General features: G+C 33.7%; 1 long non-coding RNA gene across 1 annotated transcript; it reads right to left on the reverse strand.

Moving 5' to 3' along the window:
* Positions 1-1,641: 1,641 nt before the first annotated feature.
* LOC138337735 (uncharacterized) lies at positions 1,642-9,268 on the reverse strand. Its single transcript, XR_011211125.1, has 2 exons — positions 9,187-9,268; positions 1,642-1,873 (listed from the first exon to the last, which is right to left on the reverse strand). It is a non-coding gene; the product is annotated as an uncharacterized lncRNA (long non-coding RNA).
* Between the last annotated feature and the right edge of the window lie 1,297 nt (positions 9,269-10,565).

Here is a 10,565-nt window from a genome sequence, read left to right on the forward strand (position 1 = left end):
AAATGATAATGTTAGACAAAATTCTTCATTGTAAGTTAGTAATTAATTAACTATAATTATTCAAGCACATGGAACATTTCTTATAGTGGAAAAGTTGGTGCAGATGAAACTTATCATATCAAATATTACTACCCTATTTAATTGTAACACTTGCTATTTATCATGTTCTTGTTGGTAGGATTATCTGTTCAACAATTATGTAGTGTACTATTTCTTTTAATTTATTGGGGTCCCAATATTTTGCATTTTTTCTAAATTTGGTCAATTCGATTGCAAACACTACTTTGTGGAGGGGTACTATTTGCTTACCCTTAAATTCACAATTTAAGATATCAATGAGAAATTATTAAGTGGCTTAAGGACACACTAACAAGGATGATCAAAGATGATTGTTATTAATGGTAAATAAAAACAAAAAAAGTATATGATAAACTAGAATAATGGATGAAGTGAGCAAAAAAAAAAAAAAACATTTTTTATTCAAATAGTTTGAGTCTCCTCCTGAACAATTGTTAAATTCAGTTTTACCCTCATGCAAATAGTTTCTCACTTTCCATGAATCGATAGAATTATGTCCAAGAAAAGAAAAGAATTGTTCTGTATGTTAGTTCCATGAGTGAACATGGTTGATTTTATTGCAACGTTGTTGAGTATATTTGTTGTGGTTGTTACTTCAAAGATGAGGACTCAAGCCATGTTAATGTTACCGATTGTGGCTATATTTGCATATTGTCTTGTTTTACTAAGTTTTGATTACTTGTTTATATATCATATCATTAAAGTTGATCGATTATTCTACCACTACACTGTTAATTTTTTGGATACTGCATTTGCTTTTCTTTCATTGAGTACATGACATATTCCAGCGGCTGTCAGACGATCTTATTTTGGAAATTCTTATTGTTAATCAAAAGGTGAGCTGCTTCTTGTGGGCTGCTATGAGTTCATCTTTTCCCTCTAATCATTTCCGGACTTGGACTTCTTTTGTCTTGGGGTTGCATCCTCGCATTATAGACTATGTAGATGCTCTGATATACAATTTTTAGATTTTAGAGGGTCATTTGCGCATGTTTTGTTACGATTGATGACTGTTTGATTTAATTAATGAAAATTATTCCGTTTTATTGTTTAGTTTCTTGCGTATTACTCTCTAGATCCGCTCATATTAGTTGATCATTTCTCATTTTACATGCATATTAAAAAATCGTAAATAAGAAGATAATTTTACTAATTCGCCCCCTAAAAAACTTCTCGAGAAATTTACAATAAATGTGAACACTTTCAAAATGAATTAATTGCAAGAGTAATATAAAAAATATAATTAACTTTTTTTTTATTTAGTAATATGGACAACTAATATGAGATACTATTTTTAGTAAGATGATTAAAAAATTTATAAGATAGAGGGAGTAGTAGATGACTTGTTCTTCTACTAGGAGCTTAGTGTGGGTGTTTGTGTCACATCCCGAAACCACACCTTAGAAGATATGACATTCTCGGAATGCAACCGGCGTACTTGACCTCTTGAAGGTCTTGTACAAGCCCTTCCGTATCGTTCATCGCATATAAAACATATGAAAAGTAGTGCGGAATTAAAACTTTTCATAAACATTCTATAAGTCTTTAAAAACTCTTTCATATAAAACTCATAGGAAGTACTAAGTCTCATTTCATCAAATCTTAGACACGAGAATATTTTGGGACACGGCCCATACACAATAGGAATATAAAAATACTTAGTTTATTACAATACTTCAATAAGAGACGTAGAAGACATCTGTGCCCTCGAGTCAAATGAGGACATACTTCAACTTGTTTGAACGATCTTCTAATCTAAGCGTAGCTCTCCAAAAGCACCTTCACCTATGAATCACTTTAGAGATAGATAAAAGCATGAAATTAGTACAAACACATGTACTAAGTATGACATTATGCATAAAATCATGAAAACGAACATTTATTGGAAATATGCATCCTTTTAATTTAAATATAATAATATAATTATAAGAACAACATTTAACACCTTAGAAACACATAAGATAACACTTAAGCAATTTAGTACATTTTTAGAAAACCTTACGGTGAAGTTCATTCACTTCACTTTAGCCACTTCCTAGCATGTACTCCCCTCACTAAAAGCTATCCTAAGACTCACTTAAGTAAGACAAAGAGAGACCGCCCATACAACCTCTCTAGGCACATCTAAAGATCCTTAAGACCACCTATAATACATCAACACATAGGTAATATGACATTCTCCTTCCATGGCTATCAAAAGACTTACTTAAGTAAATCAAGAAGATAAGGTCCATGATTGACCTCTTCAAGACTACCTAAATAATCCTTAAGACTACCTAAGGATTAGATCACGTCCACATAATCAACGTCTTCCCTAACTATAGTCATTCTTAAGACTTATCTAGGTAAGATATGAAGTGATTATTCCTATGCCCCCTTCATACCTTAACTAGACAACCCTTAAATACTCTAGGTAAGTACTTATTCATTTAACATGCTTCCTTAACTTAAGTCATTACATTTATTAGTTCATTTAAGACTCATTCATCACATAAGGACATTTAAGTAATGGTCTTGGACAAGACCTTGGAATCTAATAACACCTTCAAAGCCTATTGTGCAACGTCTAGATAGCGTCCCATACCACCATCTAAACTTTATAGAACTTTTCTAATGCTAGTAGGTATCCCATATAATGAGAATAGACAATAACCAACATAGACCATGATAGCTAGACATGAAATCCAGAGTTCTAACCTACTCCGATGAGGGTGTTCTACTTGCCAAGGATAGATCTAGGATACATCCCATGTATGCACATGGTCAAGGAATATGAAGGGCTTTTATGCACTATAGTCTCATTCTCAAGTAGAGCTACATTGTACTCTAGTATCCTTCTCAAGTAGATCTACTTCCCATGACATGATCACTGGGTGCTGGCCTTTGTTCTCATAGAGTAATAATTGACACTAAATGATCACATGAAGAGGTTCCTTATCTAATTCATATTCCAATCACATTCACCCAACCAAAGAGGTCCACTAGGGGTATCTTTCGATGATGACTAAGATAACTCATTATGACTTTCCTAAGAATGATATGATGCCGTTCCAGCCAATCAACCTTAAGTCCATCATCCTTTACATGAAGGATGCCATTACGACTCTTCGATTTCAACATTCATAACCTTGCCACTAGGTTTAAGTTTCCATGTACATGACCTTCTTAACATCATTAAGGTATCACATATCATTGATTCATACATGACAAGGGTGCACTATGCTTACCTAGTCAAGAAATCTCATGTTCACATATCATTCATACATGTATCAAGTAAGGACACAAGTCTACCAAAACAAGACACAACATTCTTTACTTATATCACATATAACATATCATTCTTTGAAGCACTTAGGAATGACCCTTATCTTCTTTATGTCATCCTATACATTACCATATCATTATTAATATACCTTCACAACTCATATAGTCAAATAGGAATAATCATGCATCAACATCTAAAACTACACATATAAGCACATAGTCATAGTCTAATATGATCTCCTAATATACATATAAAGAACACATACTTTAACATTACTTCACATGTAGGTATATATGATCATACTTCACATAAATAAACTATACAAATCATCATAATACTTTCAAGTAGTGCCGAAAAGGCCATGATCATCATAATACATAAAGTAACTCCGACAAGGGCACATCAATTCACATAACACCACCACCATAAGTGGACCATACCAATCACAATATAATTGAAGTCTAATTAACATAAAATAAAGAGAATTAGTGCAGGTAACACCACTCCATTCTCAACACTTCAATCTAATGCTAAATCATCTATTCAATACCATAAGGCTCTTACCCATGACCATGAACATCAATTCAATATAAAAACTATGATAATCAATGAAACTAGGTCATTCAATATATATTTATCAATCTAAGACAACCTAGATATCAACTTAATACAATTATTACATCAATCAATAGCCCATATGAAACTACATTAGAATTCATAAACATCAAGTCCAAATCACTTATCCATAAAGTAGTCAAAAACTAGGGTTCATAAATTACATGGGTTCATAGGTTAATTGAGTTTAAATAATCTAATTAACAACAATTAAATCAATATACAATTCTTCAAAACCTTCAAAATCCCATGGATAGATCATGAAATTGGACAATTTATCTTTGAAAACTTTAGAAAGCTTCTTTGAAAGTTGGACTACTTGATGAATAGAGTTTTAAGGATAAAAATTCATACCTCAATAAATCTAATCCTCCAATTTGATGAAGAATATCCACTCAATTCTCCAATTCAAGCCCTTTCTTGAGTTTTGGCTCCAATAGCGTTGTAGAGAATTTCTAAGGGAATTTAGGTTTTGATTTTGAAGAATGAAATCTTTTAAGCGTTTTAGGCTTATAAACATGTTTAAAATACCCAAAATACCCTAAGTAACCATCCTTTTTATTATTTGAACGTGTGGTGAATTTACCAATTCACCCTTAACTTAACAGTGAAAGTGCGCAGGAAAGTAGTCTTCACAGATGGAAGACCATCGACGGCCCGTCACTTGAACAACAGACCGTCCTGGTGGTCCATGGTTTGGGACTGAGGCTGGTCTTTGGCTTCTACTTCCCCACGCCTGAGTGTACACCAACGACACCTCACCTATGGGGCATCGATTGACCCACTGGGCGTCGATTGCCTCCGTAGGTTGGGCTGTCTTGGGAAGTCTTGGCTCAATGAAAAGGGTCCTTCCTCAAGGACCCTTGGATTGTCCTTGGGGATGTTTGTCTAGAAGTTTCCAACCCAAATATGTTTGTATACGAGTTTAGGACCTCTCACATGAATTTCATACAAATCGAACATGTAAAACTTGACGAAACATGCCAAGACACACAAGGTCGTGTCAAGGCAAACCTTTCGAATGTCATGGACGTTGTTGGACGTTTGACCTCCAAACTTTGCGAAACTTAAAACACTGACTATAAACACCATAATAACTCATTTAATAACCTTAATAACCCATTTAACACACAATTAGGCACATAACCACATATTAGGCACATAGGTGACTTAGTCGTCGAACGTCTTAGTCGTCTCTTGACGTTTGACTTCCAATGCACCTAAAACTCTAGAAACTTCCTCAATACCACATTTTAGACCAATTTAGGACCTTATACCATCATGAAAACCATGTTAGACTCTATTTTAACCAAAGTCATTTGAGGGGTATTATAGATTGTCACGCCTTCAGCCTACACCCTGAACGTGAGCTACACTCAAGAACTGTTGTTGGCCCAAGTGAACCCTTGATATGACTCAACTATCAGTGGAAGACTTATTCAACATAATATGAACTCAAGTATAAAGCTTTAACTCAGATGTCTCAAATGAATAACTTAGAATATAATAGAATATCCAACTAGCCAGAAAAATTTAACTTAAGTCTTTAAAATATTTAACAAAAGAAAATGAAGCCGACTTCTCCAACTCTACTGTCTATCTATGAAACCTCAAAATGAAAAATATGAAAGTCAGAGCAAGACCCACGACATCCTAACAAATACTGAAAAGTAAATGGAATCCTTTTGAAGCAAAAAGACTCACCAAAACTAACTCAAACTGTAAGTAGTATCAACGAAGCGTCTGTTGATGACCCTAATTACCAGTTTCTACATCATGAAATGATGCAAGCCAAATTGCATCAGTACATTAAATATATGAGCACGTACGCGGAATATTTAACATAACATGTAAGCTTGAACTGATAAAAGGAAACCACACTCACCTCAACTCAATTCGACTCAAGAATACTCAAAGACTCAAATATACTCAAGAACTTAGAAGTAATAAACTCAGTTCAATATAAAAGCAATAATAGGATGTGTTATAAATAAAGTTGTTAAAAATAGTAATTTGTAACTTAATGTATTTAAAAATACAATAAAACTCTTTTACTCTTAGTTGGGGAATTCTCTAACCGACAACCATCACTATGAGTTAGATGATGATACATCTAGCCCACGCTGCCAGAACTGTCCTATACCTTGTCAGAGTATACGACATCATCAACTAAGTGGATCCACTAAACTATGCTTAAAAAGCAATAAGGAATCATCTAAAAAGTATGACCCTTTCGACGACGTTGGCCACATGGTTTATGAGGACTTTGAGTTGTTTGAACTCGTCCACATATCGGTGCTCAATACTTCTCCCAATAATATAACTCGGCTCATATATTAAAAAACATTTTCTCATCGTCAAACTTTGAGATTATTACTCAAAAAGTTTCTCTTAAAAGAGATAGTGCTCAAAAATCCTTTGGAAATCAAATTTTCCTCTCTTTTTAAATGTAAAACATTTACTCTTGGGAATACTTAGTTCCTTATATTCATTTTGAAAAATTAAAATCAACTCTCCTCACCCTCATACTCAAGTACTCAAGTCTTAAAACAAGTTTTAAAATATTGTAAAAGACTTCTCAAAATGACTCGAAAGAACTCTCAAGACTTTACTCTTAACTCTACTTTGAATTTGAATTATGAATTCAAGGGTTATGATTCATGTTATGAAAGATATCTTGATGTTTTGATGTAGTTTAGAGTAGTCAGAATCAGAATGGAGTGAAGGTAGACTTTAAAAGAACTCAAGCGGAACAAACGATGAAAAAAAAGAGATAGGCGACCCTAGCGCACAGAATAGTGCGGGGCGACAACCCCTAAACTATAGAGCCAACTTTCTGGCGCATTGTGTCAAGACCAAAAAATGAATGTGATGACACTCGTCTTATCCCACCAAGACAAGTCAGCCTAAAACTTAAATATTACAATTAAATGCGGAAAAATTTATTATCAACTTAAATTATATCCCCAAGACCTGTTTGTCACGTGTACAAGCATCTAAAATATGACAATTGATTCAAAAGAAAAACTCAAGTCTCAAATGAACTTGTTTCTAGAATAGAACAAGATCATAATTAAGGAGAAAGAAAGTGTGCTGAGACAACAAACAACTACTTCACAAATCTCCAAGAAGCCTCGAAAAAGAAGAGAATGACAAGTGCCATAACAATCCAGGATCATAACCTATAAAAGTTTGTAGAAGCAAGGGGTGAGTATCAAACCACACGGTACTCGGCAAGTAAATCCCTAAAAAAAATCTAAGGGAAGAAATACGGGTACTCCTACCACCCCCAACCGAACCTCCACAACTACAACCTGCATAAAAATCAGCCCAACCTAACAGCTCACAGTTTACATAGCACGTAGCTTAACAACAACACTTAGACAAATTACATATCCTCCACAACAACACTTAGACAAATTACATATCCTCCACAACAACACTTAAACAAATTACATATCCTTAACAACACTACTAACAAATTACATATCCTCAATAGCAACACTTCAACAATTTACATATCCTCAGTAACAACACTTCAACAAAATTATATATCCTCAACAACAACACTTCAACAAATTATATATCCTCAATAACAAGCTCAGTATTCAACAATCACAAGTTCCGCAAAAAGGAAATCACAAGATCATCAAAACATAATATCAAGTTCACTAATGATAAGTATGTGCAATGCAATGGAATGCAATATCAAGTATAATGATGCATGTCTGACCTAGTGATACACACCAGTTGTCTCTCAGTTCGGGACCCACGGAGGACATATCTGTCCATGATCTGTCGCGGCGCACGACACGATCCTCGATAATAGTAATCATCGTGGCGCACGATACGTTCCTCGAAATATAGTATCTATCGCAGCGCGCGATACGTCTCTCGAAATGGCACATCCTCTTTAAGTTCTCATTCTTTCTCATTGCACATAACACTTTTCACCACCATGTCACAAAATAATGCAAATGACATGTTCAAGAAAATAAAGAGGATATCACCATTTGCATAACATTGCACAATTCACAACAACATCAACAATGATTCAACAAGCCTTTCAAATCAATCTCCATTATTAACAACATCACACACAACCAATTATTCACATTGCCTTTTATTACCCTTTATTTTCATCATTAGAATTAATCAATGTGGACAAGTCAACCCATCACCAAGTCCCATTACTCCCAAACATATACCACAAGGAAATACACGTATTTCATACACTTAACAAGGGTTTAGAAATCCACTTGCATAAATCCAATAAGAATTTACTCCGAGACTTGAGCCTTTCCCATTTGTTGAAATTCCAACTTAAAGCAATCTAATCACGTACATAATCACAATTAGCTTTCAAAACTAACAATACCCATACTTACAATGTGTTTAGTCTTGACCTGAAAATTCACTAAAATTTATAAACAAGTTCGTAAATTTTGATGTCAATTAAAACTTCAACTCTCATAATTTTCAAGTTCCAAGCCTGGAATTAAGTCTTATTTTTCTTATAAAAAAATTACAGTGAAATCAAAAATAAAATTTAAGAATATTGACAAACTGCGGTTGCAGCAGCAAGGGGAATCCAATTTGATTCCATGTTTTTCTCATTCAATCCAATGTCCCAATATAATAATCATTATCCAATAATGACTAAACAATCCTTGGAAACATCATATTACCTCCAACCTTCTGCCGTAAACCGTCCCATAATTCACCCTTCAATTACCCAATCACAACTTATTTTAGAATTATCAAAATTTACAACCCATAAATATAATTGTTGTTTAGCTTCTAAGATCTAAAATGGCAGGACTAATTATAATTCAATATATAACCAAATTTATATACAATTAATGATAGGATATCACAACCTTTAATGAAAGCAAATATTGGAAAGCATCAGATAAATTTTTCTTACGTGAAGAAGTTTTCCCTTTGTTTTATCCCAATAGAAAATTGATTCCACACATATGGACAATGTATGACAAAATATTTATGAACTCCAACATCAATAGCCTACTCCCCACCGATTGACAGTTTAATACTTTTCATATATAGTTCTTATCTTTCACAGTTTACATTTCAACCAAAAGCACTATAATCCATCCAATTTCTAATTTAATATATTAATATAATGATACAACTTATCATCAACCCTTAGTATACCATTCATTTCTTAAAACAACAATACAAAAACAAAATAAACTTATAGATTTTACCTGAAGCATGGGTCTTATTACGGCATCGACTTGTCCCCTCTACCTCTATCGTCCGACGCCCAGATAATTTTCTCCCCTTCTTATTATCTTTTCTTTTCATATAAAACTAATTAAGTATAAAAAGAGATAAACCTATTGCTTATTTAAATATATAAAGGTCAAATAGTATAGAGGCTCAAATAAATTATCACTCTATCCCATTAACTATTGATTAAGTCAATTATCCATCACTAAAAATCATGTTCGTCCTCGAACATAAGGAAGGAGAAAGTATGATAACCACACATTACCAGAAGAAACATACCTTTCAAATGGATACATTCATTTTATTTGAACGAAAACTCTGAGGCGGACCTCTTGTACAAGATGAATTATGAGATGCTTGTTCAAATCAAAGAAACCACATGAAAATATGTTCTCCAACTTAATAGTAGTAACAAGGACATTTTCCTCCATCTCGTCTAAATTACTTTCCAACAACTCTCTAGAACACAAATCTATTTTAAAAAAACACTTCTCTCTATGAGTGTCACGACCCAAATTCACAATTCGTGATGACACCTATGTTCTCAACCAATAGGTAAGCCAACTCAACATATTTTACCAATTTTAACTAATAATGAGAAAAATATAAACACTAAGTGGAAATATCAAACACTGAGTTCTTTATAATCACAAAATAAGGAAAGTTGAAAATACCATCCAAGAATTAGTATCATAAGTACAAGAACTTATAAAGTACAATGCAAGTCTGAAACTAAAATGACAAATCCAACATAATGAATATCCTGTCAGAATACTAAAATAACATAATAACTAAAAGATAGAGGGAGGTGTGGTCCATGGAACAGCCAAGCAGCTCACCACAACTCCAAGACACTCCAAGCTCGGACTCAAAAAGCTCCACGAGATGTGTTCGTACTTGGAATCAAATTTGCACCATGAAAGTGTGCGATAAATGTAGTATGAGTATGAAACCACGTGTACTCAGTATATCTCATTGACTGACAACGAAGAAGTAGTGACGGGAGTTTATACAAGAAAATCAGTTCTTTATTTATATAAGTCTATAGTATATTTGCCAGTCAAGTTTCATCAAATAGAGGTAATCAAATATCAAGCACTTCCCAACCACCAATAAAAATACATAATCATAAAAATAAAGGATGTCATGAAATGCAACGCAATATGATACCATGAAATGATATGTCTCAGAATACCAAGTACTCTCTCAACCGTATATACATGATACTCCTCGGAGATGTATAAAGAGTTCATGACCTATGGGGGACTCACGAGGTCCATATACCGACACAGATCATCTTCACGTGTTTGTGCTGACGATCTCAACACACTATCATAAAATCAAATAATTTCTG

The sequence above is a fragment of the Solanum lycopersicum genome, chromosome 8 (genome assembly GCF_036512215.1).
Source record: "Solanum lycopersicum chromosome 8, SLM_r2.1".
NCBI classification, from domain to species: Eukaryota; Viridiplantae; Streptophyta; class Magnoliopsida; order Solanales; family Solanaceae; genus Solanum; species Solanum lycopersicum.